The following is a 7789-nucleotide window of genomic DNA, read 5'->3' on the forward strand; positions in this document are numbered from 1 at the left end:
ACACCACACCTACTCAATGCCATGTAATGCCCCATGCACCACACCCTGCAACGCCGCCCTGTACCGCCCCACAAATGTTTCTGCCAATCAGGCAGAGGCTTTCGTATAACTGAGATGTGATCGCATCACCCCACACAAGCAGGCGCAGAGCTGGTCCTGCACATATGCTTGCAGGGGAGAGCGTGGAGAGGCAACAGCATCTCTGTGACTGCTACTTAATCTCCCCCTCAGTTACACAATACACTGAGTAGCTATTAATTTACTTACAGATTTCATTACTACAATGTATACAAATTTAATTGAAGGGAGGTCCAATGTCATTCCATTTTGCTATATACTTCAATTGCATTATATACTGGTATAACAAATAATTTGTTAAAACTCTGCTTCTGAGCAAATCCACAAGCTAGCAGATGTAGGCAGAGGTAGATTTAAACCTCATGGGGCCCTAATCAAGATACAGATTTGGGGCCCCCCTCCCTCAAACAATCCACAGCACTATATTTCCCTTCCTGATTTATGACTCTTACATTATTTGTTGTTTTTCCACCTCAATTACAGTATATTACTTTCTCCCTTCACTGAGTGCACCATGTCCACTCACTGACTGCATTTTATAATACCTACAGTATTATTACCCTCTTCAGTCAGTGTGACTGCATTAATTTAATATCAGTGCCCTACCGACTTTAGCAGGCAGGCCCCCAACGTCAATACACAGTATTACTTAAAATAGAGTATAATGGCATATTGATAATATATCATCAGTCAGCGGAGGTCTTTGTCCACCGGAAATGCCCTCCATACAGCCCTCCTGGGACCCACAGGGCCTCCTCCTCTGGATGTAGGGGTCTATTAACTAAACCTAGGAGAGTTAAAGTGGAGAGAGATGAAGAGGTTTATGTACTAAGGCTTGGATAGAGATAAGGTGTAGAGAGATAAAGTACCAGCCAATTAACTTGTAACTGCCACATTACGGGCTGTATTTGAAAAATTACAGGCAGGGCCGACATCACGAGGGTACTGGGGGCACAGCTGTCCTGGGCCCAGGCTCTCTGACAGAGAGAGGAGGGCCCAGGCCACTCATGATGCCATGTGCCTGCCGACGTCCCCGTCCATCTGCCGTTGTCTGCAGCACTCTATTTAAAATGTTCCTCTCAAAATGTCCGCCGCTTCAGAGGAGACAGTTATTAAAGATACTAGAGGAGGCTCTAGTATCTTTAATAACTGACTCTTCTGAGGAAGCGGACATTTTGGAAGGGATTGTTTTAATAGTTTGAACTTCGCAGGCGTGAACAGCGGCCCCAACGTGATGGCAGACCTGTAGTGGCGGCAAGGCAGGGTACCCCCTGACAACGAGCAGAACCCTTGACAATGAGCAGGTACTGGAATAATTACTGTGTGGGCATATTATGGTGACAAGGGCATTAATGTGGGGGCATAACATGTTGTCAGGGGCATTACTGTGAAGGGTATAATATGGTGACAGGGGCATAACTGTCACCATATTATGTTTAAACATGCAGTGATTACGCCCATTCTAATAAAAAACACACTCTGACCCAAACACACTCTCTAACTACCGTCCCACTTCTCAGTTACCAGGTCCTTCCAAACTACTTGAGAGACTTGCTTACACTTGCCTTACACACTTTCTTAACTCCTACAAGTTATTGGACCCACTTCAGTCAGGCTTTCGTACCCAACACTCCACAGAGATGGCACTGACCAAAGTAGTGAATGATCTAGTCACTGCTAGATCAAAAGGCCATTACACACTTCTTATTCTTCTAGATCTCTATGCTGCTTTTGACACTGTCGACCACTCTCTTCTCATACAAACACTACAATCCCTAGGTCTTCAGAACACAGCCCTTACTTGGTTCTCATCCTACCTATCTAATCGCTCTTTCAGTGTTCACTTCTCCGATTCTACCTCTTCTTCTCTACCTATAAGTTGGAGTACCGCAAGGCTCAGTTTTGGGTCCCCTGCTGTTCTCAATCTATACCTCATCTCTTGGTAAACTAATCAGCTCCTTCGGATTTTTAGTATCATTTGTACACTGATGATACTCAAATCTACCTATCCTCCACGGTTATATCACGATCTGTATTGGCTCATGTCACTGAATGCCTGTCTGCCATTTCATCTTGGATGTCATCTCGCCACCTCAAACTCAACATTTTCAAAACAGAATTAATTATTTTCCCACCAGCAAAGAGTAGTTACCAACCTGATATCTCCATAACTGTTGACAATGTGACTATACACCCTACCCCACAAGCTCGCTGCCTAGGTGTTACCTACAAAACATATCCAAAATACGCCCTTCTCTTACACAAGACACTGCAAAAACTCTAATCCATGCACTCATTATCTCCTGCATTGATTATTGTAATAGTCTCCTTACTGGTCTTCCCAAACATAGGCTCTCACCACTACAATCCATTTTAAATGCAGCTGCGAGGCCAATATTCCTCGCTAGACGTTCTTCGTCTGCTGATCCGCTGTCAGTCCCTCCATTGGTTACCGGTATTCTACTGTGTTAAATATAAAATACTTTCTCCGGTTGGGTCCACAGGTTAGCCACAGGATAACAATGGGATATGATGGAGCGACAGTGGATTGGCACCAAACGATTACAAGCTTTCAGTCCTCCCAGGATGCAACGGGCTCGTTCATATATCCCTGCCCACTGGCTCAGGCAAATCAGGTTTTTTTTTGGAGCGGCAGGAGCCGGACCATGGTCACAGGGCTGTGCTTCTTGGCAAACCCTAAGCTTTCTTATTTTATTTTTTATAGTCTTACTATGTTTTTGAGTGATTTTTCCTAACAGTGTCTTATATGCATATTGGAAAGAGTCGCTCCAACAACTCTCCGCCGGGTCACAACAATGCTAACCCACGGTACAAGTGCTGTTTCGATGGGCGTCTGTGTCGGATTTACTAGCAGGTCCAGCAGATGTTACAAGGCTGTAGCCGGAGCACGGGGAGAAGGTAAGGCATCGGTTCCACTTAGTAGGGAATACGGACACAGCCGCACTGTATTGGGAGGAGACTACCAAACAGTAGCTGGCGATCCCTAGGGTTGATGTCAGCGGTGGGGAGTCAGACGCTCTCCTGGCCTCCCCTACCCCCAGTTCATGACCAGTTTCCGTCGGTCTCCCGCCATGAACTGTTGCCTCACTTCTGTCTCAGACACTACCATGAGGGGTCTCGGTCACTGCATAGCCGCTGCGTCTGTGTACACTTAGCACAACCACAATGAGACCCGGTCACTGTACAGGTGTCTGTATGACCGGTGCTTCTGTATACACAGTGCGTCTGTGTTCACTAAAAGTTCCCGGAGCGGCAGTATACACTAGTAGCGTCTGGATCCACTAAGCGTTCGCTAATGTATTGATCAATCTTGGAAGTGAAGTGAGTCTCCCTGTATCCCACTCTAATGAGTACAGGTAATACAGCACTAAATTTCTATCTACTTTTGATAGTATGAATAGTTAAGTTTAGTGTCTATTGCATATGAGTCTGTACATTACTGTGGTTTTCTTCGCATTGCTTCTGAATACGTTAAAATCTGTATAGAACAGAATTCAGTGATATGTACTCCTACATACTTTAAAATGTGTTTGTAGTTGATATAATGCTCATATGACTAATATATAACATGTGACTGACTGCTAGTGTGATTGCTGGGGTTTAGTATGAACGCCGGTCAGCAAACCGATGCCGGTATCCCGGCAGCATACCGATGCCGGGATCCCGACGGGGAGGGGCGAGTGCAGCAAGCCCCTTGCAGGCTTGCTGCGCTTGCCATGCTGCGGGCTCGGTGGTGACCTGTGGTCGCCACGGGTTCTATTCCCACTCTATGGGTGTCGTGGACACCCATGAGAGGAAATAGTCACTGTTGGTTGGCATGCCAGCCATCGGGATAGTGAGGGGTCGGGATGCTGGAGGAGGTCATGTGACTGTCGGTCTCCCGACCGCCGGTCACATGAATACCACCCGATTGCTGACCTTAATATATGTTTGTCAGCTGATCTTCTGATCCTCAATGCGGGTGCATGGGTAGGGTCAGATTGATATAACTTTAGAGAGAAAGTGGTTACATTCACAAATTGTGTAGTACACTGTGAAAGTGCTGATATTTATCATGTCTAAGAGCTGCAAAAGTGACGAGAGTACACTTACAGTAACACCAACATTGATATCATGTTGTTTTGCAAAAGCTGTATTATGCTTTATGAGCTGGTACAGGATGGCTTATCTTCCTGTTCAGCATAAAACATCCCTGAGCTATATCAGGTAAAGACAGACCCTCTTGGGCAATGTTTGCACAGACCTAGTCCAGTTTGGCTGAAAAGTTAATTCTTACAACTTCGATACCAGGAATAGGTTTCACTATTAACCCATACATGCAGCTCTCTACATATGGTATATCCCAAACAGCTTATCCCATAAGACAAGCTGATGAACCGAATGTAAATAAATCATCAACTTCACAGGCTACACATGATGATCATCAGACGATGAAAGCTCTATATACTCTACTTCAGCATATGAAGAACAGGTAAAAGGTATCAGCTTGATGAATAAGCTGAAATAATGAGAGCAGATAAGGCTAGTCTGTCAATTAAGACAGCAGAGCCTGGGTTAAAAATAAGGCACCTGTGTTTAAACGTCCCAAAACAAATAGGGCCTCCTCACGGGGGCAGAATTCAAGAAGGTTTGGGTTACACCCAATAAAAAATATAGAATTTCTGATAAATTGGATTTCAATATCCTTTTCCCGCTACAGATAATTTAAAATAGGGAAGTGCCTCCCAAAACAGATAAGCATGTCATTTGATAGTGCAAAACTCTATATTGTCTCTGCCATCAACATCAAAGAGGAATGGTTTTCAGAACAACCATGTCTCTGTCTTAAGCCATGACCTCAGCTTGCATGGAAATGTACAGCCACACCACACTGGATATGCCCAATCTCACTTGATCTTGGAAGCTATGCAGTGTTGGGCCTGGGTAGTTCTTGGATATAAGACCACCTGGGAATACCAGGTGCTGTAGGTAAAATGGCTGTCTGGGCTGGTAACAGGCAGCAATAAATGTCTGCTTGCAGAGCAGTTTGCTTACATTCCCAGGGTGGGACATGGAAAGCTGAGTCAGAATCAAAGAAGGTTCTAGGAACTTAACTTTGGCTGGAACTATCTGTTGAGTAAAGATTTAACAGATATTTGGGAGTCAAAGGCAGACTCCAAGAGGGTCACGTTCCTTCCACATATAGCCCCAGGTTAGGGGTCTGGTTTTTGGCCTTGTCGGTCGTAGAGGAAAAGCAAAAGGGTCGTAACAGCGACCGGAGGGCCAGCTTCTAAACAAGATGATAAGCCATCAGCATGATGGTGCAGGCCTCCTTCTGGGGAATCCCAGGGTAAGGGGGATGGCTTATTCAGTTGGCACAGATGGGTGCAAAAAGCGGTATCTCTAGTTTATGCTTTCCTTTCAAGAAGCATCCTCCCTGAAGATTCTTCTGTCCACCCCGCCTCGGGTAGAGGCGGGGGCGAGGGATTTGCATGAAACAGTTTAGAAATTGCTTTTGTCAGGAATAGTCATCCGCTAACTCATTCGCAATGGGGGTTTACTCCAAACTGGTTTTGAGTCAGAAGGATCCTTGGCTCCATTCTTAATCTCAAAAAGTCTAAACAGTTAAGTTGGGGTACCACGGTTCACATGGAGACAATGCACTCCATAGTTGGGCAGGGAGGCAGTAGATTTCTGGGTAAGTCAGGATGCTTACCTACAGGCTCCTATAGCACTGTCTGGCAGGGTTATAAAGGTTTACCATCCTTCAGCAACATTTCAGTTAGGCCTTACCCTTTGGGTTAGCCATAGCTCCAGAGTATTAACCAATATGATTATGGCAGTTTATCTCCGTAAGCAGGGGATAAGAAAATTGCCATACCTCAACCACCTTTTGAATCCTGGCACAATTACAGGAAAGGCTTCTGTGCCATCTCCAACAGACAGTAACTTGTCTGCAGAGGCAGAGGTGGTTCATAAATTGGTAAAGTCATCTCTGGTTCCATCACAACAGATGACTAACGGTGGGGTGGTACTTAATTCAAGTCTACAGAAAATATTTACCTTGGAATAAGATATCCACGGTACAGTCAGGGGAGTTGTTACACAATCAAGCAATATCAATTCTCGCAGCAATGCGAATGATAGGTTTGATAGTGTCAACAGTAGAGCCGCATCACACTGGTTATGTCCAAACTCATATGATGTTGGAAGTTAAGCAGTGCCTGGTTAAATTCTTTAATAGGAGACCACCTGTGAATACCAGGTGGTGTAGGTGGGCTAGATGGAAAATAGACAAACAGTACGTGGTACTGTCAGAAAAGGTAAGAAAGTTAGTAGCCTGGTGGCTACAGACATCCCATCTAGACAAGAGTGCACCCTTTTGGATATCAGGGAGATCCTGACAACAAATGCCAGTCTTGGGGGGGGTGCATTTTCTGGAAGATGATGATTCTGAGGACTATGGACCACAGTAGAAAATTGCCTGCTAATAAACCTGTTAGCACTTTGGTCCATGTACATGGTCATGATTCGGGCACAGGACATTCCTAAAGGGACAATGCAATGGCAGTAGTGTACCTCAACTTTCAGAGAGGAACACGCGGCTAAACAGCAAGGAAGAAGGTAAGTAACATACTAAAGTGAGCAGAACTCCATCTTCCAGCCTTGTCCGCAGTGTTCGTTCCGGGAGTCCTAAACTGGAAAGCAGACTTTCTCAGTTGACATGCCATTCAGGTAAGCGAATGGGCTTTGTACCCAGAAGTCATTTCAGACTCGGGTAGACAAGTGGGGTTGGCCAGAGAGAGATCTCAGGGAGTCCCATCAGAACAACAAAGAGCCCATAGTCAGATCAGGAACAAAGGATCAGGGAGTGATCTTTGTGGACGTATTTTCAATGGGAATTTCATTTCACTTATATGTTTTCTCAAATCATCCTGCACCAGGATAGCGAGGAAAATACAACTTAAGTGCCGGGATTCTAATAATTCCGACCTGGCCCAGAAGGTGTTGATACATAGAGCTGCAGAAAATGTCAAATGTCATTTCTGCTTCTTCAACGCCTAAGTCTACTAATGCAGGGTCCTTGTTATCACAGATATCTGGATCGACCGTCTTGACGACGTGGCTCTTGAAATCTATATCTGGAAGTCAAGAGGATTCTCACAGGTAAATCAAACAATGCTCAGAGCAAGGAAAACTTCTTTGGCTCTTATTTATAACCAAATATAGCAAGCCTATATTTATTGGTACAATGAAAGAATTATGAGCCTGAGATCTTTCAGAATTTCCAGGGTTCTAGCATTCTTTCAGGCAGGAATTTATAAAGGTTTAAGGATGGCTTCCTTGAGAACGCAAGGGTCAGCATTTGCTGCATGATTCCGAAAGAAATTTGTAAATTTTCAGGATGTGCGCTCTTATTCCAGGGAATGCTGCGCGTTCAACCTTCTTTTGTTCCTCCTACAGTGTCTTAGGACTCAAGTCTAGTCCTCAAAACACTTCAAGTTGCTCCATTTGAACCACTTAATAAAGTGGATCTTAAATGGTTAACAGCTAAAGTTCTCTTTCTGCTGACTATGACATCAGCTAGAAGAGAATCAGATTTAGGAGTATGGTTATGTAAATCTCCTTTTCTGATGTTTATCCAGATAAAGTAGTTCTCAGAACTAGATCTGGGTATCTTCCGAAGGTGGGGTCTAAATTCCACCTTAAT

The 7789-nt window shown here is 44.6% G+C and overlaps 1 pseudogene; it reads left to right on the top strand.

Annotated features, from left to right (window-relative positions):
• The first annotated feature begins 4951 nt into the window (after positions 1 to 4951).
• LOC134897917 (5S ribosomal RNA) lies at positions 4952 to 5070 on the top strand (annotated as a pseudogene).
• The last annotated feature ends 2719 nt before the right edge of the window (positions 5071 to 7789 follow it).

The sequence above is a fragment of the Pseudophryne corroboree genome, chromosome 3, assembly GCF_028390025.1.
Source record: "Pseudophryne corroboree isolate aPseCor3 chromosome 3, aPseCor3.hap2, whole genome shotgun sequence".
NCBI classification, from domain to species: Eukaryota; Metazoa; Chordata; class Amphibia; order Anura; family Myobatrachidae; genus Pseudophryne; species Pseudophryne corroboree.